General features: G+C 40.0%; 1 protein-coding gene across 3 annotated transcripts in view; it reads left to right on the top strand.

Moving 5' to 3' along the window:
• The window catches only part of GRAMD2B (GRAM domain containing 2B), a 121282-nt gene that overhangs the window by 16299 nt on the left and 77138 nt on the right, over window positions 1-27845 (top strand). The window contains exon 1 of one of the 3 annotated variants that reach the window (XM_043912225.1): window positions 17348-17468. The exons of the other annotated variants lie outside the window; for them this stretch is intronic. The gene's annotated coding sequence lies outside the window, so the exon portion shown is untranslated. Of the gene's footprint in view, window positions 1-17347; window positions 17469-27845 lie in introns of those variants that run through there. 3 annotated transcript variants of the gene reach the window in all.

Below are 27845 nucleotides of genomic sequence, written 5' to 3'. Positions count from 1 at the left end.
TCACCTCACAAATTGCTTTATCAACTTTATGAAATTTTTCATTTTATCCTACTGTTGTTTTCCCATTAATGATAGCATGTTGCCTCTAGATCACCTACTGAATTGCTTAGTCAGAAAGACTGTGTTATTCATCTTTGTATCCCCTTAAGTTTATTAGCTAGTCTTTTGGCCTTATTAAGGACAGAAGTAATCACTAAATATTTCTTAATTGCAACTTAAGAACAAGTGAAATAGAAAATCATGTGGCATAGCTTAAATGTTTCACAGCATAGGATTATAATGGATTTTTTCAAATGTGTTTTTAATCTTTGCTAAATTTTCCAAATTAAGAAGTATAAATATGCCAATTACTGAGCAAGAGTTGAACTTTTGATGATGAATAAAGTAGCAGAATTTTAGGTTGAGTTGGTTAAACAGAAGATATTAAAAAGCTTCTTTCTCTTAAGTATCAATAAGATATTTCTACTGGAAGCCGCCTCATTTTTTAGTCTATCTGCCACAGAGGAAAAGCCTATCAAGATGATTTTACTTTGAACTTTCCCCAATATCTGGGTTTATCGTAATAAAACAGAGTATGTTTTTATGCCCTAAATCACTCTGTTTATGTGAATACTAAATGACTGGGTTAGTTCTAAAGTAATGTTGTAAAGTATGGTAAATATTTAATGGAAATATTGAGTGACCATTCTTAAAGTCCTTTACCTAAGTGACAGGGAGTTTTGTTCATTTTATAGTTATATAAATGGCCCTTAATTAATGATAAATAATAAGAAACACATGGTCATGCTGACACCACAGTTTTTTTGGTCTAGGTCTCTTCATTGGATCCCAAAGAAAAATAGCTTTGTTTATCCCTGAATTCAAAAGAAATAAAATTATCCTACTGTATGCCTATCAGATTTTTCCATAGTGCTTATTATTATACAATAATAAGCAAATCTGCAGTTCTATGTAATTTTAGCAGCCTATCCAAAATGCACAGTTAGAAACAGAGTGATAGCTCTACTTCTATTGAGTAATTCTTGATTAGGTCCAGGCTCAGTTCCACCTCTCTTAATAAAAATGACAATAGCCTGGTGTATATTAGGGAGAAGGCAATGGCACCCCACTCCAGTACTCTTGCCTGGAAAATCCCAAGGACGGAGAAGCCTGGTGGGCTGCAGTCCATGGGGTCGCGAAGAGTCGGACACGACTGAGCGACTTCACTTTCACTTTTCACTTTTATGCATTGGAGAAGGAAATGGCAACCCACTCCAGTGTTCTTGCCTGGAGAAACCCAGGGACGGGGGAGCCTAGTGGGCTGCCATCTATGGGGTCGCACAGAGTCGGACATGACTCAAGTGACTTAGCAGCAGCAGCAGCAGTGTATATTAGATACCTCCTATGTGCCAGGTACCATGGCAAACTCTTTTTGCAGTTTAGCTAATTCAAATTTCACAATAGCCTTATGAAATAGTAACTACCCAATTTTGCAAATAGAAAACTGAAGTTTGGAAAATTAAGTACTTATATTCCATGACAGATGAGTTGGACTCAATCTTCAGATTTTAGATGCATGCTCTTTCTATCTCACTATACTCCAACCCCTTCCACTTTTAATCTCCTTCCATCATGGAGTAACAGTACTGGCTAGTGGGTGCAGACATTGTAAAGTAAGTGGGGTGATTTAAATCCCCACCAAAACTGGAGAATTAAATGTGACGCCAAAAGCCTAAGTTACAAAAGAAATAATAAATTGGACCTCATCAACGATAAATACCAAAGACTATCAAAAAAATGAAAACAACCCACAGAATGAAAGAAAATATTCATAAATCATGTATCTGATAAACGTATAGAATCTGGAATATATAAAGAATTTCTTACAACTCAATAATGAAAGGACAGTTCATTTTAAAATAGGTAAAAGATTTGAATAGCTTTTCTTCAAAGAAGATGTATAAATGGCCAATAAGAGGTAATATGATGATCAACATTATCATTCACTAGGAAAATACAAATTAAAGCCACAACGAGATACCACTTCCCATCTAGTGGAATGACTATACTCAGAAAAGAGTAAAAAAAAGTGTTAAGTCAGCATGTTTGAGAAACTGGAACCCTCATACATTGTTAGGAGTGTAAAATGGTACAACCACTTTGGAAAAAAGTTTGGCAGTTCCTCTAAAATCTAAAATTAGCTGTTTGACCCAGCAATTCCCCTCCCAAGTATATACCCAAGATAATTGAAAACACATGTCTAGGCCAAAACTTGAACATGAATATTCATAATAGCTAAAAAGTGGAAATAACACAAATGTCTATCTATTGATCAATAAAATGTGGTATATCCATAGGATGGAATATTATTTGGTGTAAAAAAGGAATGAAGTACTGTTACATGTCACAACATGGATGAAAGAAGCTAGTGACAAAAGACTTCATCATTCTATTCATATGAAATGTCCAGAAGAGGCAAATCTATGGAGATAGAAAGTAGATTAGTGGTTAAGGAAAAGGGCTAGGGAAAAGGGACAATGGGGATTGACTACTAATGGTGACAGGGTTTCATTTTGTAGTGATAAAATGTTCTAGAATTGGTGGTGACAGTTGCACAACTCCATTTAGTGATACTAAGACCCCTGAATTATATAGCCTTCAAAAGAGTGAACTTTATGGCATATGACATATATCTCAACTAAGCTGTTATTTTTTTAAATGCTAGTGAAAGATGATAAGAAATCACTTATTTTTTTGAAACTTCATATTCTGTAAGTATAAAGTATGTAAATTAGTTTTCCGGGACTGATGAATTGGCTTACGCATGCGTGCTCATATCTGACTCTTCGTGACCCCATGGACTGTAGCCTGCCAGGCTCCTCTGCCCACGGGATTTCCCAAGCAAGAAAACTGGAGTGGGTTGCCATTTCCTACTCCAAGGAATCTTCCCAACTCAGGGATCAAACCTGCATCTCCTGCATTGGTAGGCGGATTCTTTAACACTGAACCACCTGGCAAGCTCGATAAATTGACTTCCTGACTTTTAAAAGGAATTACATGTTTTTACTGAACCAGAACTTCTAGATCAATATTTTCTTTATTTGCCACTTAACTTTTAAAAAATGCTTCCCTTTTACCCTTTCACCAGAATTGTGTAGCATTAGGATAGGAATACTAGAGTACTATAAGAAAGGGGTTGTGTCAGAGGTCCCCCAGAATAGCCCACACTCAGAGATTCATATTGCAGGGAGATTCTTTACCATCTGAGCCACCAGGGAAGCCCCAGAAAGACTCACAAAACTCAGCATATGGTTGTACACGTGGCTAGGATTTATTATAGTGACACAGTAAGTTGGGTCATAAGGGGGAAAGATACTTGTAGAGTCAGGAGTCTATGTACAGGATTCCTAATGCTCTCTCCCTCCCATGGAGGGTTACAGGGAATGCATTCCTCCCCCACCAACAAAAATGTAGCAACATGCTTATGATATTTCTGCCCAGAGAAGCCCATTAGAGACTCAGGACCGAAGGCTTTTATTGGCAGCTAGTCACTTAGGCACCCTCTGCCTAGTCCATACTCCAAATACAAACTCTCAGAAAATAAGGCAGATGATCAGGGCATTCTATGGTGGTCCATTGGTTAGGACTCGACACTTTCACAGCTGAGGGCTTTGATTCAATCCCTGGTTGGGGAACTAGGATTCCACAAGCTGTGTGATGCAGCACCCCCCCCCAAAAAAAGAGCAGATGATAGGCATAAATTATATTATCTTCATGTTCTAGGCTCAGTGAGTTGGAGAACAGTGGAAACACCGCAAATGCCCAAATGCCAACTAAGCGTCAACCTTGCAAATAGGTCTTTCTTAGAAGTCTCAGACATGCTATGTTACCTCTTCTCTACACAGAAGTGGAAAATGAAGATCTCAAAACCAGCATCCAATGAAAAATAGATTCTTGAGGGAAAGAGGAAGAGGATTAAGAGATTTTGGTTTTTTGGTTTTTTTTTTTAAGAGATTTTGAAATAGACTCAGCAGGGTTTCCGGGCCAGGGGGACACTGCAAGGTTTGGTTTTCAAGTCAGAAGTCCACTGACCCCACTACCTTGGCAAGATTGATTCACTAGTCTTAGGACCACTTAGGCCTGATCACTTTGAAGTAGTCCCAGGAGTTTCTAGCCCAAAGTCCTCTCTATTACCACCATGATGGCCTTCCACTCTCCGGCCTTCTACTCTCTAGCCTTCCAAGTGAAAGTAAACCCCTGTTCCTTTCTGGGCATCAGCATATTGCAATGGAAAGGAGGATGTCTGAATTACAAACATTCCTTGATTCTTACCAAAAGGTAAAAATGGAATGCCCTGGCATTCCAGAAAGAATCCTCGCAGATGAACAGATGCTGAAAAAGTTATCAATAAGAGCAGAGTTCACAACACACCCTCTAAATACTTATCAGCCCAACTGTTGTTATTAGCCCAGACGTGATGATCAAAGATGTAACCTTGAGGAATAAGCCCTATGCAGGAGGGCTCCAATTTAGTCCTTTTCTTTCCTGCAAATACTGAATAAGAGTAATCTTCTATCTCATAGAAGTGTAGAAGAATCTGTTCACTGTTCCCGCTCTTTTTGGAACCAACTAACACCATAAATCAACTAGAATACATCTGAAAAAGGAAGTGAAGGGAAGTGAAAGGAAGTCTTTTTTCCCAGGGCAATGAATTTCTATTACATAAGAATTGTTTAACTTTGACCATTGAGTTACTAAATATATCATAATGCAGAACTCAAAGTACATGCAAGAAAACAGGGAAGGACTCTCTGGCCACTTGGAAATACTTAGACATTCTACCTTCACTGTCCCATTTCACACTCCACCCCTCTCCTCCTTTCCACTCCCTACCTTCACCGATCAGCTTCCTCCTCTTGCTTCTCCTGTTTTCCATCATCTCACCTCCCCAAACAATTATAAACTGTAATTTCAGAGGATTCAAATAGCTGCAAAGAATTTTGTTTTCTTTTACAATTTTATTACTCCACCCAAATGTGAATGTATTATCTCACTCATAGATTATTTCCAGTAAAAATACCTACATATTTACATGTACCTGCACCTTCTACATTAATGTCCTTGTTACTGTTCAGTTGTCAACTTGTATCAGATGCTTTGCAACCCCATGGACTACAGCGTACCAGGCTTCCTTGTCCTTCACTATGTCCCAGAGTTTGCTCAGACTCATGTTCATTGAGTCGGTGATGCCATCAACCATCTCATCCTCTGTTGCCCCTTCTTCTCCTGCCCTCAATTAATAGTTTGATTTAAAAATTATCTTTAGACAATATTAAAGTTCATGAAAAATCAATAAATTCTTTTTGTTAAATTGTGCCTTTAGACCTATGGGGAAAAAATATAATAAATTCTTTTTCAGCAACTGCCTTCGAATTCTATCATAACTGTCAGGCATCCACATGGGGAGACCTTAGTTTCCCAGAATCAGACTTGGCAGTCCTAATGATTGGCTTGGATGCCACGAAAGAAACATTCCTGACAGACATCACCCAGGGAGAAATGCTCTATCTAACTCTCTAGATTTAATCTTCACAAAGATTCAAATTATCTTGAATCCAGATAAGCCCTCTTGGAAACAAGACACAACAGATGAACCATTAGCAGATCAAACCTGCCTCCAAGACAATAATTATCTCTCATTTAATTTGCCTTTCTTTTAGTTAGGCTCTGTCAAGACTAAATTAGAAGTTCTCTCTGAAAAGCTGAAAAAATTGATTTCTCAAAAAAATTAGAAAGTTAATTTGATATTAAAAAGCACCAATAGACTCTAGAATGCAGAAGGTAACCATCCCAGGCAGGTCAGGCCTTATCTGACCATCCTGCCTACTTATAGATGATAATCTGGGCCATGCTCAGAGGGGAATCTGAAAGCATGCAGAGACACTAACATCTAACACCACTTGTGGGTGAACTAGGGGTATTAGTCTGTAGAAGCAAAGCCCAGAAGCCAGGCAGTGAGAGTGGGGCATGAGGGTGAGTTCAGATATTTAAAGGTTTGTCACATTGTAGAGCAAGTCTGCGCAACCTGATGGGGTAAAATGGAACAAATGTGATGTGTGGGAAGAGATGACAACCCAATCATTATAAAGGGGAACTCTGAACAACCAGAAATGCCCAAGCATGAACTGGGCTGCTTTGAATGGTAATGAGTTCCTGTAGCCAGAGGTTTCAAGTCTTTGATAGTTTCATTCAATATTCTACATTCCTTTCATCAAATAATTACTCTGAAGACTCAACATAGGCTACACACAGGTAAATGAAATAACCATGGTTCCTGCTCTCATCCAACAGAGGAGACTCAAACATACATCTAAGACAGGACCTGTGAAAATTTCCCTAACCTCAAGATACTATGAAGTAAAATCCATATTTTTTTCCTACATTTGAAAAGCCCCAGATTGGTTTTTATTCTTACCGAGAATAAGCCAATCAGATTAATAACCCTTAGTTATGAAACAACTGAAGGCTAGCATAAAGAATATTTGGGATACTATTGGGATCAAGCCATTGAAGTTATAACTGTCAGTCTCCAAATTGCATTAATAAAGGAACCTCAAGTCTATCTTCCTAAAGTGAGCTATTTAGAATCATCCTGTTGCTCTTGCAACAAGTTTCATGGTTAGAAGATATTGAGTTGGCCAAAAAGTTTGTTCAGGTTTTCTGAATAACTTTTTGGCCAACCCAGTAGTTTTCCTTTGGAAAAATGGAATAACAGTATTTCATAATTAGGAAAGAAACACAAGGCTGGTATATATTGAAAAAGGTTTTTTTTTTTAATGGTTAGCATTAAAAACATTAGTCTCAGAATTAAATCCCTTAATGAACAAAGCTGGTTAAGTATTTATAATCTATCCTTGCCTATTAATGTTAATTATTGAAGTTCATTTCTAATTATTTACCTAATCAGCACATTCCAGGACATGATTAGTTTAGCTTAATCTGAATTTAACAACTATGATCTTAGACTTGGATCACATGACAACTTGGAAAAATGACCCGTTGTAGCTAAAATGCACGTTAGACTTTGCATAGATTGTCAGGAGGCAAAAGAGAGAAACTTTAGGGAAATTCCAGGAGGTTAGACTCACTGAACTTCCCAGCATGGCTCCAGGCAACAGAGAACTCACAAATATGCCTTCATGGAAAATATTCTGGCACAAACAAAAGCTCAGCTCATTTCTTTAAAAAAAAAACCCACTTTATTTTTATTGCTAAGACTAATCCCCAAAATTTCTAAAAAGCAAGCTATGTATTAATCAAAGCTAGAATGCAGAAGTTCAGAAGAGGAGAAAAAAACAAAACAATGTCAGGGACTGAAAAGTCAGAAGCAGCAGGAGAGAACTTGCTACTCAGTTTCTAGAATGAGAAGGAGTGCTTTATGGGAACTTCTGGATTTAGATCTACTTTATTTCTACTTAAACAGGAGAACAGGCTTCCCTGGTGGCTTGGCAGTAAAGAATCTGTCTGCCAATACAGGAGATGCAAGAGCCACGGGTTCGATGCCTGGGTCAGGAAGATCCCCTGGAGAAGGAAACAGCAACCCACTCCAGTATTCTTGCCTGGGAAATGCCATGGACAGAGGAGTCTGGCGGGCTACAATCCATGGGGTCTCAAAGAGTTGGACACAACTCAGCCCACACGCACACATTGCAGAACTGAATTGAAGAGATTTAAGGCTATGAACAATGTCTATTTATCTCACTTCATGGGGATATTCACACATTTAGCTAAAGAAATATTATTGTGTTGAATTACAAGCCGGTGATATTATGTAACATGCAACATACGTCATATTACCTTCCTAAAATCCAAAAATCTGAATTCCAACACACACGCGTCCCCAGGAGTTTTGGATATAGGTTTGTTAGATTGGTAATAGCATCAAAATTAGTTCCAGAGGTGTTTTTCAATATTCTCTGCAGCAGACTGAAGTAATTATTCAGGATTGTGGCTAATAGGGAGAGGCCATGTGTAGAAAATTAGAAGTCCTCATAATTGAGTGGAAAGTCCTCATAATTTAATGGAAAGTGAGTACCTCTATAGAGCCAGGAATTAGGGTAGAGTGTGTCCCAAAGCCCTGGAGAAGACAGTGTTTACCCCTTAATAGCCAGTTCTTGTCTTTCTGGATGCCTGCGTGCATCCTCAGTCACCAGCCATGTCTGACGCTTTGCCACCCTATGGACTGTAGCCCACCAGGCTCCTCTGTCCACAGGGTTTTCTAGGCAAGAATACTGGAGTGGGTTGCCCAGCCCTTCTCCAAGGGATCTTCCTGGCCTAGGGACTGAATCTGCATCTCCTGCAGTTCCTATGTTGCAGGCAGATTCTTTACCTCTGAGCCACCAGGGAAGCCCCATCTCTCTAGATTCCTTTGACAAATATTCACCCAGGCAGGAAACTACATAGAGAGAAACCTGTTCTTGAATTCAGTGTAGAATTCCCTGCGGGATAAAATATCTCATCACCATACAAATTTTAAAATGATGATATGATTCCTGAGCTAAACCCCCAAAAGTTTGCTCCTAGCATAGCAAAAGCAGTAGAATTTATAATATGGGATAAGCTCACTTTTAAGAATGAATCTATGGATCTGAGTTCTTTTCACATTACTGTTTAATATGAAAAATATATATATTCTGCATCCCAAAAATAATAATATGCAAAATGTCATTTAGAACAGAATGCATTTCTACATTGGATGTTGCCTGTAATATGCAGTGTTTCTCTAATTGTCATCTTTCATTGTTCAAGAAATATTTACTGAGCACTATTCGTAGGTACTGGAAATAGAGTTCAACAAGAGACAATGAACCAGCCCTCATACAGTTTAGATTCCAGGGGGAGAGACAGGAGGAAAAAACGTGAAAGTAAGCTCATCTTTTTTTTCTTTTTCTGATTGAAGTAAAGTTGATTTACAGTGCTGTGCCAATCTCTGCGATACAGTGAGGTGACTCAGTTATACACACAAACATTCTTCTTTTTTAATATTCTTTTCCATTATGGTTTATCCTAGGAGATGGATACAGTTCCCTGTACTGTATAGTATTCAATAGGACCTTGTTGTTTATCCATTCTTAACATAATAATTTGCATCTACTAACCCCAAACTCCAAGTCCATCCCTCTGACTCTCCCCTCTCTCCCTTGTCAATCACAGGTCAGATCTCTATGTCTTTGAGTCTGTTTCTATTTTGCAGAAAGTTTCATTGGTGCCATACTTTAGATTCCACATGTAAGTGATATTATATAGTATTTGTCTTTCTCTTTCTGATTTACTTCACTTAGTGTGATAGTCTCTAGTTGCATCCATGTTGCTGAAAATGGCATTATTTTGTTCTTTTTGTGGCTGAGTAGTATTCCATTGTATATATGTACCACATTTGCTTTACTCATTAGCCTATTGGTGGACATTTAGTTTAGGTTGTTTCCATGTTTTGGCTATTGTGAATAGTGCTGCTATGAACAGAGGGGTGCACGTATCTTTTTGAATCACAGTTTTGTCCATGTATATGCCCAGGAGTGGGATTGCTGGTTCTTATGGTAACTCTTTTTAGTTTTCTGAGTAACCTCTCATACTGTTTTCCATAGTGGCTATACCAACTTACATTCCCACCAACATTGTGGGGGGATTCTTTTTCTCCACATCTTCTCCAGCATTTGTTATTTAGGCTTTTTAATGATGGCTATTCTGACTGGTGTGAGGTAGTAACTCAGTGTAGTTTTGATTTGCATTTCTCTAATAATCAGCAATGTTGAGCATCTTTTCAAGTGCTTACTGGCCATGTGTATTTCTTCTTTGGAGAAATACCTATTAAGTCCTTCTGTCCATTTTTCAACTGAGTTGTTTGTTTTTTTGTTATTGAGTTGTACGATTTGTATATTTTAGAGATTAAGCCCCTGTCAGTCACATCACTCGCAAATATTTTTCCCCATTCTGTAGGTTTTCCTTTTTTTTTTTAAATGGTTTCCTTTGCTGTGCAAAATCTTGTAAGTTTGATTAGTTCTCACTAGCTTTTTTTTTCTATTGCCTTGGGAGACTGACCTAAGAAAATCTCAGTAAGATTTATGTCAGAGAATGTTTTGCTTATGCCCTCTTCTTGAAGTAAACTCATCTTAATGTAAAATTAAGTATTCATAAAGTTACATTTCTCCCATAATTTATACATCAAAACACTTGCATGATGAGTTTTATCTTATTTAAAAGCAATTTCAGATTTCCTGATACTGAGTTTGACACATTCAAAGATTCCCACTGAATAACTCAAAAGTCTCCAAACCTTCACAAAGGCCAGGGAGGCTCTCTAAATACATGTTATTCATCCTCCGGGTTCTGCTATTAAGGAAGAGGTTATCTGGAAGAAACAACTTACACAGTGGAATAATAGGGTCATTTTTCCAAAACTCAGAGACGTTGAACAATATTTGAATCTTAAGACAATAGTGCTGAATTTGCCATTAAAACAAACCCCACAACTTTGCCAAAAAAGGATGGAATGCTAATGTTTGATTGTGGTAGTCCACATTTTTAGAAACATTCCGTATATCATACTTCGGAAAACAATAGTTTCATGCTACTGAAATGCCGAGGTTAAATTTTCTGAGTGGAAATCAAAAAACAATAGCGACCTCCCAGAAATCAGGAAATCTCAGGATTCCACAGTCTCGACACAACCCCAGGAAATGAAGCCTTGGACTTCTCTGTGATGGGAATACTTGAGAGAGAGTGCAATGTGAAGGGAGGCGAGAAGAGATAAAGACCTTACTTTTTCTCCTGGCAGCTTGAAGTTGGGGTTAAAGAAACGATGCTGATGGAAATGGGAAGCTGTCGGTAGACAGCACATGTTGGGATTCCTCGCTTGTTACACTGGTCCAGTTTGCATCAACCACATAACACCAAGGATAGAAAGGCAACACATGCTTGATGTTAATCCCCTAAAGGAACAACAGAGAAATAACTAATTCCTGAATTGAATCATGAGCAAATGCAACTACCCCTGTACTTTTAGATTTCTAAAAGCAATGAGGAATTCTTGGGATACATCCTAGCTGGGAAATCTTATAATCAGGGTTGTCAAGAATAGCAGGATAATGTTTGGATTCTGCACTTGATGGAGTTGTTAACTGGTGATATTTGGAAGACTTGAAGACTCGTTAGTTAGGTAAATGAAATCAATTCAATAGGTCTTTGTTCTGTGTCTAGAACTCGTTTTTTGTTTCCTTTTTTAATTTTTTGTTGCACCCCTCCACTTCCGACATGTGGGATCTTAACCAGAGTTCCTTGACCAGGGATCAAAGCTGCACCCCTTGTATTGGAAGGCAAAGTCTTAACCGCCAGACTGCTGAGGAACTCCCGTGTCTAGAATTGTTAAACACCTATCTTAGCACTGAAGGGAGAATTACCAAGATATGCCAGACCCATCTCAATCCCACCAGAAAGGCGAGCCTACACACATGTAACTATAAATCAAGAGAGAAATATTATGCTACATAAAAACAAAAATGATTCACTGATATTCGTGAGACACTTATTACATACCATACCCCATTTTAAAGGGTTATCCATGGTTTTTTGTTTGTTTATTTTTCTGACAGAGGCAAATTCTGTGTCCCCAGGGCCCTTAAATTTCTATAGTGTCTGCTGCTAGTAGGCTTCCAAAGGGAAAGAGAAAGGGAAAGTATGATCTGATGCAATGAACATTTTAATCACATGACAATAAATTGTTCCACTTGTAAATCAAGCCAATGAGGCATATCACGAACATCAATCTACTTGTTTTTTTCCACTGTTAGTGAATGTATGCATGGTCTAGAAGAAAGGTCCTGTATATAGAGACTGACCAGAAATACCCTGAAACATACGAAGTGAGCTTATACTGTGGCAATGAATACGAACAAAATTTCAATGTCTCTAACAAAGTTTCTTGCTCACTACACATGTCCAACATAGGTTTATTGGGGGAAAGGCTATCCATGTTTTAATACATTTAATTATCACAGCCACTCTATGAGACAGGTACTATTATTTTCTTCTTTTTCACAGTGAAGACACTGAAGCTCAGAGAGGTTAAGTAACTTAATCATGATCACACAGCTCATACATGGTAGATGGGGGATTTAAACTCAGGCTCCAAAAGTCATTCTTTCATACCATAAAATATATGCAAATGATTTTAATCATGATTAGGTAGGTTAGTGAGGCTGGATGAGGTAGGCAGATGAGGAGAGAAGTAGAGGGAGCTTCCAAAAAGAAATAACAGTTGAGCCGTGTGCTGTCCAGATAGACAAAATATAACCTCCTTAGACCCAGTTTCTTACCTCCAAACAAGTAGGACTGATGAGATTACCTCTAAAACCCCTTTGAATCTTTTAATCACTTCAGAATCCACCTCTTGTGATGGCTACTGGAGATAACACAAAAGGAGTAAGCTTCAGAAATCAACACAACCTAGTTATTAGCTGTGTGATCTTTGGAGAGTTGCTTATTTTTCTGAACCTTAGTGTTTTTTCATTGATGCAATAAGAAATCCTCATAGGGTTGTTGTGAAGATTAGCTATCTAGGCACAGTGCCTGGCACATAGAATGCACTCAAGTAATTTTTGTCTCTCTTTTCCCTTAGCTGTGTGTAATATTCTCAGTCACTCAGTCATGTGCAACTCTTTGCGGCCCCATGGACTGTAGCCCGCCAGGCTCCTCTGTCGATAGAATTTTCCAGGCAAGAATACTGGAGTGGGTTCCCATGCCCTCCTCCAGGAGATTTTTTCAACCCAAGGATCAAACCCTCATCTCTTGGGTCTCCTTCACTGGCAGGTGGGTTCTTTACCACTGCGCCACCTGAGAAACCCCTTCCCCTTACTTTTTCTTTAACTGTATATAATTTCAGTTCTTGAACTGACCTAAATCTTAGATCACTGTGTGGCTACACGATAGTAGGGCACCATTTGGAGGCAGATAGTAAAGTAAAAAAGGATATTTGAGGGCCTCAAGTATTTTCTAAAATATATGTTAGATCTAATTTGCAGTGCATTTTTGGGGGGAGGGGAATGGCTACCCACTCCAGTATTCTTGCCTAGAGAATTCCATGGACAGAGGATCCTGGTGGGCTATAGTCCATGAGATTTCAGAAACTCAGAGTCAGTTGAGAGACTTTCACTTTCACTTTTTTCAAATGCTGTTTGCTTCTTTTGATCTTTTTGTTTTTATAACTCAACTGACTTATTAAACCATCATATGATAAACTGGAAATCAAGGGGTGAAGCTACTTACTATTTATAAGCTGTGACTGATATGACTCAGGAGGCTTTCAGTAGATACTGCATGGGTTGTGCAAAAGGTTCATAGATAAGAGCTTTAAATTTTGTAATGTCACATACTGATGTAAACATGTGAATGGAAGTAAGAAGAAAAAGTCCTATCCAAAAACTCTTTTGTCACAATTTGAACTTTTATTATCAAAGATGGAGATAATAAGATATACATCCATAGCAAAGAGTAAGAAAGATCATATTGATACGCAAGAGAAGAAAATAGATATAAAGAACTTTATTTAAGTAGGTATTTTGTTTCTTCTTTCTGTTACTTTATTAACCAGAATATATTTTTTTAACTAGCTCTGACTAAAGAGATTTGAGGCTTTTCATTTTACTTCTTTTAATTGAGGTTTACCTTATATACATTTGTGCTTCCCTGGTGACTCAGACAGTAGAGAATCTGCCTGCAATGCAGGAGATCCAGGTTCGATCCCTGGGTCAGGAAGATTCCCTGGAGAAGGGAACAGCTACCAACTCCAGTATTCTTGCCTGGAGAATTCCATGGTCAGAGGAGCCTGGTGGGCTACCTGGGCAGGGGGGCGGTCACAAAGAGTCAGACAGGACCTGAGTGACTTTCCTCATTTCATTATACACATTATACACAAATTTTGGTGGTATATTCAAAAACTTTTACATAGGCATATGTCCAGAAAGTGAAGAAGAACTAAAGAGCCTCTTGATGAAAGTGAAAGAGGATGTGAAAAAGTTGGCTTAAAGCTCAACATTCAGAAAACTAAGATCATGGCATCTGGTCCCATCACTTCATGGCAACTAGATGGGGAAACAGTGGAAACAGTGGCTGACTTTATTTTTCTGGGCTCCAAAATCACTGTGGATGGTGATTGCAGCCATGAAATTAAAAGATGCTTGCTTCTTGGAAGGAAAGTTATGACCAACCTAGACAGCATATTTAAAAGCAGAGACATTACTTTGCCGACAAAGGTCCATCTAGTCAAGGCTATGGTTTTTCCAGTGGTCATGTATGCATGTGAGAGTTGGACTATAAAGAAAGACGTGCACCAAAGAACTGATGCTTTTGAACTGTGGTGTTGGAGAAGACTCTTGAGAGTCCCTTGGACTGCAAGGAAATCCAACCAATCCATCCTAAAGTAGATCAGTCCTGGGTGTTCATTGGAAGGACTGATGTTGAAGCTGAAACTGCAATACTTTGGCCACCTGATGCGGAGAGCTGACTCATTTGAAAAGACCCTGATGCTGGGAAAGATTGAGGGCAGGAGGAGAAGGGGACAACAGAGGATGAGATGGTTGGATGGCATCACCAACACAATGGACATGGGTTTGGGTGGACTTCGGGAGTTGGTGATGGGCAGGGAGGTCTGGCATGCTGTGGTTCATGGGGTCTCAAGGAGTCAGACAGGACTGAGTGACTGAACTGAACTGATGCCCGCGTAACCACACTCAGATCTATATATAGAATATTTCTAGTGCCCTTGAAAGTCCTCTACCTGCTTCTTAGTCCATACCCACAAGGTAACTACTATTCACATTTTAAATAAAGCAGGTAACAAAAATAGAAAATGATAAATGAAAAAGTAAAGGAATCCTAAACCTGATATTTTGTTTCTGTTCTAAGAGTTTTTCTTTACAAAATTTATATTGGTGGTTTAGTAACCATTAGATACCCAAGGCTCTAAGGAATTATCTCCCTAGGTGGTAAACTAAAATCCATAGCCTAGGGCTTAACAGAAGAAACAGGCTTCAAATTCTTTCTGTAGAAAGAAAAGTCAGGTGGCCCAGTTCTTTCTTCTCGAGACACATGATAAAAGAAAGCATCTGGAGAATTAAATTGGATTGTTTACAACCTCAGTATCAACAGAAGTACAACTCAATTAGGTCTAAGCAAAAAGTCTGCCTTGTGTTTAGCAAAGTCAAGATAAGTAATAACAATGAGACACTTAGACCCAAACTCTTGGTTGGCTCATGAAGCTATCAACTCTGTGGACAATTTGACACTAATGGAGCATGAACTTTGAGTTGTTTTTCAAGTAACTGTGGTAATTTGATGTTCTTGCATACTCCGATTTTCACCCCAGCATTCTATACTTTCAGGTTATTAAATAAATTTTGGGGTACAGTGAGTGACAGAGGGTACCCTACTGAGCGGCAAGACAATAAGATCCAAGAATCTGGTCCATCAGATGCCTAGCCTAACTACTGAACTGACATGATATTTCCCTTTGGCCAGTACTATACGTTGGCTATCAACAAATTATCCAAATAGGCACACCTCTTGAGTGTAAAAGGGGCCACTATCATTATTCCAGAACAGTAGAACTAAATCAGACTAACCCAAGCAAACCAGGATATACAGTCACCTTAGCTATCACAAGCCTCCAATCCATAAAAGTTCATACTGATTAACTCTCAATTCCGACGACTCCTTTACTACTTAAGCTAAAGCTTTTACAGTGGCAAAGACATCTGAGAGAGAGAGAGAGAGAGAGAGAGAAGGATGACCTAGAGATTATAGCTGAGTTCCAGCAAGTTAAACATGTCGATGCCACTGATATAAGGATGCAGCCTTAGCTTCTGACATGAGGAAAACAACCTGAAGAGGGTTGAGGACTCAGAGGGAGAGAAGTTACATCTATAGCTTTTGTAAATCCGTCTAGCATGTGATATAATACTCCACACACTGTCTTTAAATACTGAGAGCTGATGAACTAAGGGAGGGCAATATCCTCATTTGTTAAGATATTATCTTGCTCACTAATAATGTAATAAGGATCATCAGTAGTTTATATAACTTGAGTGCTTACTATGTACCTGGCAATGTGTGCTAATTCCTTTATATATATTTGTTCTTTAAATTCACCAATGATCCTTCAAGATAATTTAACTTCTGTTCCCATTCTTTCCCCACAGATAAGGAAATTGAGGCTTAGAGGTTAAGGCATTGGTCCAGGATGTACAATGCGTATTAGGACTCTAAGATCTGTCTGACTCTTAGCTACTATCTGGTTTTACACTACATCCACCCACTCCTGACAGTGAAAGTGATAGTCATTGAGACATGTCCAACTATTTGCAACCCCATAGACTATAGCCAGTCAGGGTCCTCTGTCCTTGGAATTCTCCAGGCAAGAATACTGGTGTGGGTAGCCATCCCCTTCTCCACCCCGCCCCAGGGCTCTTTAACTGGGGATAAACTCATTCAACTAGCTCAAACAAGGGATATGTTTACCGACAGGATAGCATGGGAAAACCCTTGGATATCAAGGGCAGAAAAGCAAATACTGTAGGACCACCTGGGACAGGCAACTGAGAAGCTAGGAACCAAAACCGTCCCCAACAGCTCTCATCTACTGTTTCTCTGCAGTGTCTACTACAATTTTTTACAATATATTTTTGAAACCTGGGGACTTGGGATTTTATACCACCAAACATTTCCAATGTCTAAATCTCCCTCTACTATATGTCATTTTTTAAAAAACACATTTTTTGATATGGAAGAAGGATGAACTTTTCATTTTGTTGACTACTACTCAAACTAAAAATTAAATTCTGATTTTCATCAGTCTGTGATCTTAACACACAGGAAAACATTCTCTTTTCATCTGGCTTGCTTTTAAAAGTAGAAACGAATGCAAAGAAGCACAAAGTCCTACAGGAAGGAGGTCAAGGCCCTAGCTTCCCACAGGAAATAGGTTTCCATAATTACTCTCTCCTCATGAGAGAGTAAGCAATTAATTTATTTAAAATTGGCATTTTGCAATGGGTAAACGCAACATTTCTGTGTAAAAGGTGTTTTGTTTTTTCCTCATTCTTACAGTCAATCTATATAAGGCAGAAAGTGATGTAGCTATAACTGTGAGGTTTAGGGTCCTTCCCTTGAGGCCAGAGTTGTTACTTCAATGCCATGTTCCATGAATAGATCCACATTCCAGCTCCAAGCACAGTGCTTGGACTAGAGCCCAGTCCTCCTGACTTCCAGTCTAGAGCCTTTTCAACAAGTTGTGCAGATGTCTGGGGGTAGAGGAGGGGGTGGCTTGTGTATGATCCAAAAAGCAAGAACCTGAAGAATCAAATGTCCATCTCCTGCCCATCCCATGACTTTACATCATGATGTTACTTGATCCAAGTGTCTTGTTGTGATACATGAAGGTGAGTTTTTGACTAAGGTTTTATGTGTGTATGTTTTGTAAATATCCGTATAATGAACTTTCCCATTGCACTGCAAACTCACAGCAAGCAGACTGTGTGACTGCACGCGTGCTCAGTTATGTCTGACTCTTTGGAACCCCATGGACTGTAGCCCACCAGGCTCCTCTGTCCATGGGATTCTCCAGGCAAGAATACCAGAGTGAGTTGCCATTTCCTTCTCCAGGGGAACTTCCTGACCCAGGGATCGAACCCACATCTCTTGTGTCTCCTGCATTGGCAGGAGGATACTGCTGAGCCATCAGGGAAACCACACCCAGAATATAGCCTTGCACATAAAAGGCATCAAAAAAAGTGTTGATTGGAGGGAAGGAAAAAGGAAAGGAGGAAGGAAGGAAGGGGAGAAGGAAGGACAGATAGATGGCACAATTGGCCTCAAATGTAGGTTCTGTTTATGAGTCAACCAAAAAGTAAAAGCAAGGTAAATTTGAGAGATAGATAAACTCTATTTGCCTGAGGGGTTTTTTGTTCCCCTCTCCCATGTTCCTTCTTTGTCAGGTTATTTGTTAGATAAATTTTTTAAATAAATAGTGCTACATGGAGAACAGATTGGAAGAAAAGATAGCAAAATGCTAACAGGAATTGTCAAAAAAATGAAGGTATGTAAAAAAAAAAAAAGAATGAAAAGCAATTAAAAGTCTATGATATTGGTGACATTAAGAAAAAATGCAACTTGAAGAAACTACTTTAATAATAATTAAATGTTACGTGGCTTTGAAACGATGTGCTGATTGTGCTACATAAACTGCCTTGTCAAACATTTCACAGGGAAGGAAACAGAACATGCCAAACCAGGGTGCAAGGAAAGAGAAAGGCCAGTCCGCATACTGATGGCATGATCATTAGTTCCCAAAACAAGGAAAGGAAGTAGCTGTATGAATGTTTCGCTAAGAAAATAGGAGTGATTCCATCACTTTAAATTGCTGCCTGTGGGTTATAAACAGTGATTCTTGGACTTCCTCTGGAGCTAGACCATCTGGGAGTCATGTGACCTCTCTGACCTGTTGGAAACACTTGTACTCAGCTAGCAGACAAGTGAGAAGCAGCACAGGCCTAAGGTTTTCCTTCCTCAATTGGGAGGGAGGATTTAGAAAGGATTTAAGTTATAATTCTTTTCATGCACTCTTTTTTTACCCCCTGAAAATTGAAAAAAAAAAAAATGACTGGTATTATTCAACATCAACATCTCAGGTGAGCTGGAGTGTGGTTGAGAACCACTGGCTGGAAACAATCATTCAATGATTCATTCATTCATTCGGCACGTATTTATTGAGCATCTAACGTGAACCAGGTACTGTGAATACAGTGGCTAACACAACAGACAAGTCCTTTATTTTTGAGAAGATTCCATTCAGGTAGAAGAGGACAGATAATAAACAAAGGGACAGAGAAGATAATATCTCTGTGAGACCATCTCCCTCCACCCTTCTCTTCCCTCTTTATGCTCCAGGTGAGGTGTAGAACAGTGACCTTCTTGCCCTTCCTGGAATATGCCAAGCTTAGTACCACCTGGAGGCCTTTCCCCACGCCCTTCCCTCTGGCTGGTAAGCTTTGCCCCCAGACATCATATAGCTTCTGTCTTCCCCTCCTTCAAGTCTAAGCAGAGACGTCACCTGTCACAGAGGCTTCCTTGATCGTCCTATGTAAAACAGTCTTTGATCTCTTCCACTAGAATGTTAAGAGTCCCAGCAGCCTGGGTTTTTCTTGTGTTGTCCATGTCCATATCTCCCAAGTTTACAGAGCTGTTAGAAATGCCCGTTTACCCACATGCCCAGTGACAATGTATCTAGCCTCAGAGGACCTAATCTATTATCTGCACTGTGGTAGCTGGTCTCCAAAGTTGGCCCACAGTGAACTGCACTCCTGGTATTCACACCTTGGGTAGTTCTTTTGCCTTGAACCTGAGCTGGTACTGTGCCTCATCTGTGACCAACAGAATGCAGCAGAGGTGAAGATATCTGATGTCCCAGGCTATCGCATAGGAAGCCTTGCAGATTCCATCTTGGTATCATGGAACACATATTCTGGAGGAAGCCAACCCCCAAGTTTAGAAGTCCAACTATATTGGGACTTCCATGTGTAAGGAAGCCCAATCTAGCCACGTGGAGGGCCATGCAGAGAGACTCAAATATTCAGCTAGTCCCCAGCCGTTTCACCTATCTCAGTTGAAGCATGGATATGAGAGCGCACGTCCATCAGCTGAGCCTTCAAATGACTCCAACCCTGGGGCCATCCAACTGCAGCTGCATGAGAGCCCCCAAATGGGAACCAGCCGGCTGAGCTCCATCAGTATACTGAACCATAAGAGAAAATAATGCATATTGTTTTAAGCCACCAAGCTTTGAGGTGGTTAGTTATGCAGCAGTAATTGCAGATAACTGTGAAATGCAGCCACCAACGCTAGCTTCAGGGCTTCCCTGGTGGCTCAGTGGTAAAGAACCCACCTGTCAGTGCAGGAGACAAGGGTTCAAGCCCTGATCCGGGACAATCCCACAAGCCGCGGAGCAGCTAAGCCCATGTGCTTCAACTATTGAGCCTGTGCGCCACAACTACTGAGGCCCTTGCGCCATGGAGCCCGTGCTCCACAATGAGGGAAACCTCCACGGTGAGAAGCCTGCGCACGGTAACTAGAGAGTAGCCCCCTCTCACCACAACTAGAGAAAACCTGTGCAGCAACGAAGACCCAACACAGCCAAAATTAATCCATAAAGAAAATTTTTGAGTTATATTAAAAAAAGATAGCTCTAGAATCATACATTATGCTCCCTGTAAGCATAACATATGTCTAAGGGTCCTTGGGCTTTGCCCACCCCCTACTCTTTAATAAGGCAAGTGTCTCTGCCATTAACAAGCTTTGTTTGCACTGTTCACTGTCTTACTCTCCTTTATAAGAACCCACTGGAAGTCAGAAAAGATGGTTCTTCATCCTCATGGGACCACTGTAATTCTGGGTAAGTCACTAAACTCTCCAAAGCTCAAGCTCTGAAAAAAATCATCAGTTCAGTTCAGTTCAGTTGCTCAGCCGTGTCCGACTCTTTGCGACCCCATGGACTGCAGCACGCCAGGCCTCCCTGTCCTTCACCAACTCCCAGAGCTTACTCAAACTCATGTCCATTGAGTCGGTGATACCATTCAACTGTCTCATCCTCTGTCGTCCCCTTCTCCTCCTACCTTCAATCTTTCCCAGCATCAGGGTCTTTTCAAATAAGTCAGTTCTTCACATCAGGTGACCAAAGTATTGGAGTTTCAGCTTCAGCATCAGTCCTTCCAATGTATATTCAGGACTGATTTCCTTTAGGATGGACTGGTTGGATCTCCTTGCTGTTCAAGGGACTCTCAAGAGTCTTCTCCAACACCATAGTTCAAAAGCATCAGTTCTTCAGTGCTCAGCTTTCTTTATAGTCCAACTTTCACATCCATACATGACTACTGGAAAAACTATAGCCTTGACTAGATGGGCCTTTGTTGGCAAAGTAATGTCTTTGCTTTTTAATATGCTGTCTAGGTTGGTCATAGCTTTTCTTCCAGGGAGCAAGCACCTTTTAATTTCATGGCGGCAGTCACCATCTGCAGTGATTTTGGAGCCCAAGAAAATAAATTCTGTCACTGTTTCTATTGTTTCCCCATCTTTTTGCCATGAAGTGATGGGACCAGATGCCGTGATCTTCGTTTTCTGAATGTTGTGTTTTAAGCTAACTTTTTCACTCTCCTCTTATATGAAAAATCATAGTGGGGGGTTTGATTTTTTAACTCTGGATAGTGTGTGATAGACAACCCTTTCCCCTCTCCCTCCAACTGAAACTATCACAAAACAGAAATCAGTGAAAGAAATACAAGTGGAACAGTTCTTTTGGAAGCAGGACAGGCTATATATTGGAGTAGTGGTCAGAAGTAGAGACTGGAGTCAGAAGACCCAAGCTCAAATGCCAGCTCCTCCCCTCACCAGTCAGCCAGAACCCAGTATGAAAGCTGTATAGTGCTTTTCATACTGTTATTTTTTATTTATATAAGTATTTATTTATTATTACTTGTTTATTTGGCTGCACTGGGTCTTAGTTGCAGCATATGGAACCTTTCAGTTGCAGCTTTCGGAATCTTTTATTGTGGCATGTGGGATCTAGTTCCCTGAACACTATCAGACCTTGACCTCCTGCATAAGAAGAGTGCAGTCTTAGTCACTAGACCACTGGGGAAGACCTCTCCTTTTTTTTTTTCAATTTAAAAACAGAGTACTGAGCTAGAAGAATTTTGTTATTGCTTCTGCTTTCTCATAGAAACAGATTTATACTAGTTTTTCCCAACCACTATCTGCCCCTAGAGCAGTAAGCCCTTATGATCTTGCCTATTCATTTCAATACAGGTGCTAAACTTAGCTCTTGCCTCATCCTTAGAGAAAGAAATAGAGTATTTCAAATTTCCCCATCTGCAGTATAACTTGGCTTGGGAAATACTGGCTTAAAATCATTCTATTTGATTTTTTAAATTAATTAACTCATTTGTTTTTGGTTCCACTGGGTCTTCATTTCTGTGTGCAGGCTTTCTCTAGTTGCAGTGAAAAAGGGGCTATTCCTTGCTGTGGTTCACAGACTTCTCATTGCTGTGGCTTTTATCATGGAGCACAGGCTCCAGGCACACAGGCTTCAGTAGTTTCAGCATTCAGGCTCAGTAGTTGCAGCTCTCAGACTGCAGAGCTCAGACTCAGTAGTTGTGGCACAAAGACTTTAGTTGCTCTTTGGCATGTGGGCTCTTCCCAGGCCAGGGATCAAATGTGTGTCCCCTTCATGGGCAGGTGGATTTCTATTCACTGTACCACCAGGGAAGTCCCATTCTGTTTGATTTTTTTAATATTTTCAAAGGCCTCTACAGTAGGAGATTTCATAGCCTACTTATATATTCCCACTCCAACGTTTAATGAGGGTATTCATTAGGAAACTTTCCTTCATTTTTGACAAAAATCACTCAGTAAAGTTCCCCTTCACATAATGCTTCTCAACTTTCATATAACTTTTTTAAAAAGTCATATAATTACGTTTTTCAGTGTCACTGTACTAGCGCTCCTCTGAACTCTGTCAATTTTTTTCCCATTTTCTCCTCTGCATAGTGACTTTAAATTGAAAACAGGAATGGTCTGAAGAAAGTTCCTAAAATTATTTGACTTGTGATGTATATCAAATACTATGCATAGTTAAATTATTACAGCACTTCCAGGTTGCATATTGATAAGAGCATCAACATCCTCTAAGACACACGTCATCAGACAATATGCATAAAATTATAGGCATGTGATGACACTTTACATGTGCTTATATTGGCTAATAATTACATACCCTGCCCTGTGTGTAAATAAAACAACTACTTGACCATACATTGCAACCAAATAGCCACTCAAATCTCCAAACTCACATTTGAACTCTGCCCCAAGACTATGGACAGATGTCCAGTGTATCTGATCATGTAAAAAGCACACCACAATCTGATCAATATTTGACAGAAGAACTGCACAACTTGAGAGTTTTGAGTTGAGTTTTATTTGAGGATCTTACTGAGGACTATGTCCCAGGAGACAGTCTCTCATAGCAAAGAGAGACAGAGGAGGTAACAGAGGAGCCAGGATATATAAGAGTTTTTTGCTGGGGGGAAAAAAATGCAGTCAAATGTCAAAAAATCACTGCTATTCACAAAGAATAGACATCTCAATGTTTTTAATGTTTTTCTATGTGTGAGAGGATATAAGACTCAGTTCATTAAAATTATTCCTTAGATATGTATGCATCTTAACTATCTAGTATCTAGGACCAGTATCTAAAGTACAAAAAACCTTCCTAGTTTTCTTTATCCTGAATTCCCCTCAGGGTGCACCATCTATGGGTACCTGGAGTGGCTAATGGCTTGATCCTTGTAGAAAAGGGATGATGGGCAACATACTTTGTTTAGGAAATGTCAGGCAATATTCTCTGTTCACAATATTCTAAGCTGTTGAATGGAAACCCCTATATCCTGAAAGGTGATGGGTTAGGCATTTTCTGCTAGAACTGCTTCAACACCTGGAAAAAGTATCAGCTAGAATTTTTCTTTGATATCAGAAACAAGAAATTTTGTTCCCAGAGGCTTGTAGGAAGGAAAATAGAGGGTAGAGGTTTTTTTTTTACTGGTGTGAAATGAAAGAGTACCCCAAAATGTATTTTAGACATAATCTTATGTCTATTTTATCACGCTAAAATTAAGTTTCCCCTATTGTTTCACTGCTGTGCATGTTCAGTTGCTCAGTCGTGTCTGACTCTTTGTGACCCCCTGGACTGTAGCCCACCAGGCTCCTTTGTCCATGGTATTCCCCAGGCAAGAATACAGGAATGAGCTGTCATTTCCTTCTCCAGGGCGTCTTCCTGATCTAGGAATCAAACCTGGGTCTCCTGCATTGGCAGGAGGATTTTTTTACCACTGCGCCACCAGGGAAGCCCTATTGTAGAACAGCTCCCAGAATAAATTATGAAACTGTTTGACAGCATCTCTTATACTTAATCAAATGCCACTAAGTATAATAATGTCATTTACTAGTTCCTTTCTTTCTTTTTTAAAAATTCATTTGGCTTCACCAGGTCTTAGTTGCAGCACACAGGATCTTTGTTGTGGGATCCAGGATCTAGTTGCCTGATCAGAGATCAAACCCAGGCCCCTTGCACTGAGAGCAGAGAGTCTTAGCCACTGGACCACCAGGGAAGTCCCCCTAGCTCCTTTCTAATTCCTCCCCACTCTAGGAAAGTGCTATTAACTATTTTTCCCCACCTCAGCCCAGCTCACCTCAGTCGCTCAGTCATGTCCAGCTCTTTGTGACTCCATGAATCGCAGCACGCCAGGCCTCCCTGTCTGTCACCAATTCCCGGAGTTTACTCAGACTCATGCCCATCAAGTCGGTGATGCCATCCAGCCATCTCGTCCTCTGTTGTCCCCTTCTCCTGCCCCCAGTCCCTCCCAGCATCAGGGTCTTTTCCAATGAGTCAACTCTTCGCATGACATGGCCAAAGTACTGGAGTTTCTGCTTCAGCATCAGTCCTTCCAATGAACACCCACCTGCTCCTCCTCAAATCCCTCCCCCACCCCCACCTTTCTCTCCCTTTCTCACTTAAGATCACACTTCTAGAATTCCTTATCTCAGGCACTGAGGAACACATTTCAGGGCAACTGAGTGTTCCTTAGTTCAACTGTAAGCCTGTGTGGGGAAGTTATGAACATTTGCCCTTACTCATGTATCAGAAGAGATCTGACCATGGTTTCTGAAAAGGTTGAACCTAGAACTACCAAAAGACCCAACATTTCACTCCTAGGTATATACCCAAAATAATTGAAAGTAGGGACTCAAACAAATATTTGTACATCAGTGTTCATTCCAGAATTATTTACAATAGCCAAAAGGTAGAAACAATCCAAGTGTTCCAGGGATGAATGAGTAAACAAGTGTGGAATATACATACACAATCAAACATTATTTAACAACAAAAAAGAGAATAAAGTACAAATAAATGCGACAACTTGGATGGACCCGGAAACATTATGCTTCATGAAATAAAGGAGACACAGAAGGAAAAATGTTGTCTGATTCCACTTTCATGAAGGCCCCAGAATAGAGAAATTCATAGCGACAGAAAATAGAATAGAGGTTACCAAGGCCTGGGAGAAGGTGGGATGGAGGGATTATTGTTGAATGGATATAGTTTTGTTGGGGTCATTTTTTTAAGTTTTGGGTCTAGATAGTGGTGATGGTTACATATATCATGAATGTAATGTCCCTAAATTGTACACTTACCAATGCTCAAAATATTATGTTACATAGCTTTGACAGCAATAAAAACAATTACTTAGGGGGCCAAAAAGTCACTTCTGGGCTGAATCCTGCAGTGAGGGTGGCTTGAAGTACACCTGAGTTTTAATGAGAGAGCCACTACCCAGAGTTTGGGATGGTGACAAATTCCTCTATATTCTAAGTCCACTCCCATCGCAAGTACTATGGTGAATTAGAGAAGGGACCAGGAGCCTGAAGGCATCAGTAATATCTCCAAGCCTCTGGGTCACCCAGAGCCTTCCCCACCCTGCCCAGCCAGGCTCGTGCAGCCAGGGGGTCAGTGGTGGTCAGGTAGGAAAAAAACAGAGAGACAGATCTGACCAAGCCAACTCAAATGGAACTTCTGTAAACTTTTTTCTTTACTTACTTTTCAAGTGTCATGAGAGTCATTTTTGGAGCAAGAAGGTCACAAAAAGATGCTTTTGTCCTCTCAGCTACTAAACATAGAGGGAATAGGAAAACTTCTGAAAGAACTTTCACTTTCAAAATGTTTGGGGTTATTTAGAAGGGTAGGTTTTGGTTTTTTTATACACACACACACACACACTGTTGACTGAAAAAAATGCACAACCTAAAAGTTGAGAATTATATTGTATTCCACGGACTGGGAGACAGTTTCTCAGATTGCTCTGAGGGACTGTTCCGAAGAGGTAAGGGGGGAGCCAGGTTATACAGTTTTTGCAAAAAACAAAAGCAAAGCCTTAACAACACAGGTAGTTGAACCAAAAGATTACCGTTAAAGAAAGCCAGAAACTTCAAATTAATAAATTTAGCATTTTTCTATGTAAGGGAAGATGCAAGAATCTGGGTTTATTGAAATAATACCTTTGATGTCTAGGGCCAGTATCTTGTTTTTCTCCACCATGAATCCCCTCAGGGTGCACAGTTGTGGGTAGCTCCAGTGGCTTGTTGGCAGGCGACATTTTTTCCTCCACAAATAAATGGTATGGTTGCCTATTCTTTGTAATTATTCTTAAATCTAAAATCATTTTTAAAAGAAAAATTGAAAGCAGCCCCAGAGCATAGAGTCAGTCATTTTTTTTTTCCCAGCCATAAAGTTAAACCTCCAACAATAAGGTTTTATATTAGTTTTTCTTATTCCTAACTACTCTGTAGTAAATCAGAAATCTACCAACACATACCTTATTTGCTATTGTAGTGGAGCAAAATTTGTCATCTTGAAATGTATCCATTTGGCATGCAGATTATTTCAAGCTAAAAATAATCGAGGCTCAAAAGATTGGAGAATAATCTTTGACCTCTCCTCTTAACTGCCAAAAAAAATTTAGCTAGAAGCCCTGATGCAGGAAGGGACTTGTCACTGTAGATTACTACAGTATAATACAAACGAGGTGTGTACACAGGGAGGAACCTAAGCAGAGTCTGTTAAAATTCCTCTCTGTGTTCCATTGTTTCTGTATGGCCCAGCAAACATTTTCTCAAACATTTGCTCATTTTCATCATTCTGTGAATGGCCTTCCTTCCCTTTTGTGGATAAGAATGTTGCCCGCCGTATCAGTAAACATCAGATATTACAGCCCCATCAAGTCATCATCCCACATGGCACCCACAACTCTGCACCCTGATGGATTTAGGATGGAAAAATAGGACACTGGCCCTAGACAGTTAAGGTGGATATCAAGGAACAATCTCAATAAATACAGAATCTTGCATCTCCCTATACATAGAAAAGTGCTAAATTCATTAACTGAGATGTCTGTTTTTCCTTTGCATGCTAAGGCACTTCAGTTGTGTCCAACTCTTTGCCACTCTATCAACTGTAGCCTGACAGGCTCCTCTGTCCTTGGCATTCTCCAGGCAAGAATACTGAAGTGCATTGCCATGTCCTCCTCCAGGGGATCTTCCCCACCCAGAGATGGAATCCACCTTTCTTATGTTTCCTGCATTGGCAGGTGGGTTCTTTACCACTAGTGCCACCTGGGAAGCTTGATTATTCTTTGATTAACAGTCATCTTTTAAGGTTTTTGTTGCCAAAACTCCTATATATCCCGGCTCTTCCCTTACTTCAGGTCAGTCCTTTAGTACTATCTGAAAGGCTGTCTGTTGGGCTTAAATCTGCCAAATAGAACATGGTTCTCAACTTTTAGGTTGTGCAAATCCCTGCCTGCCCCATTCTCTTTTCTCAGGTGGCTCATAAGCCTCAATTGCCTAACTTGTCCTTAGGTCTCATATGCTCGGGCAATCCCCTGAACGCAGGTAGTTAAATTTGACCTTATCCTGTTAATCTGTCTCACTTCAGTGTAATTCTTCAACTAGCCAGAAGAACCTAGAAGAGCAGAGGAAACTTCTTCCCCGTCGCTACTAAGTGGATGTTTAGAATAATGCCTGGAACACGGTAGATCTCAGAGTTCCTTAAACGAGTAAGTGGGTGCTCCAAACACAAAACTTCAGACAGAATCAGCAAGATGGGGGAAGAATAGGCCTTCGTTTCATTGGCTGGGCGCATAGTAGGCAAGTTGCTG

The sequence above is a fragment of the Cervus elaphus genome, chromosome 9 (assembly GCF_910594005.1).
Source record: "Cervus elaphus chromosome 9, mCerEla1.1, whole genome shotgun sequence".
Classification (NCBI taxonomy): Eukaryota; Metazoa; Chordata; class Mammalia; order Artiodactyla; family Cervidae; genus Cervus; species Cervus elaphus.
Note: the sequence above shows the minus strand (reverse complement) of the source record. Positions and strands in the feature narration are given on the sequence as shown.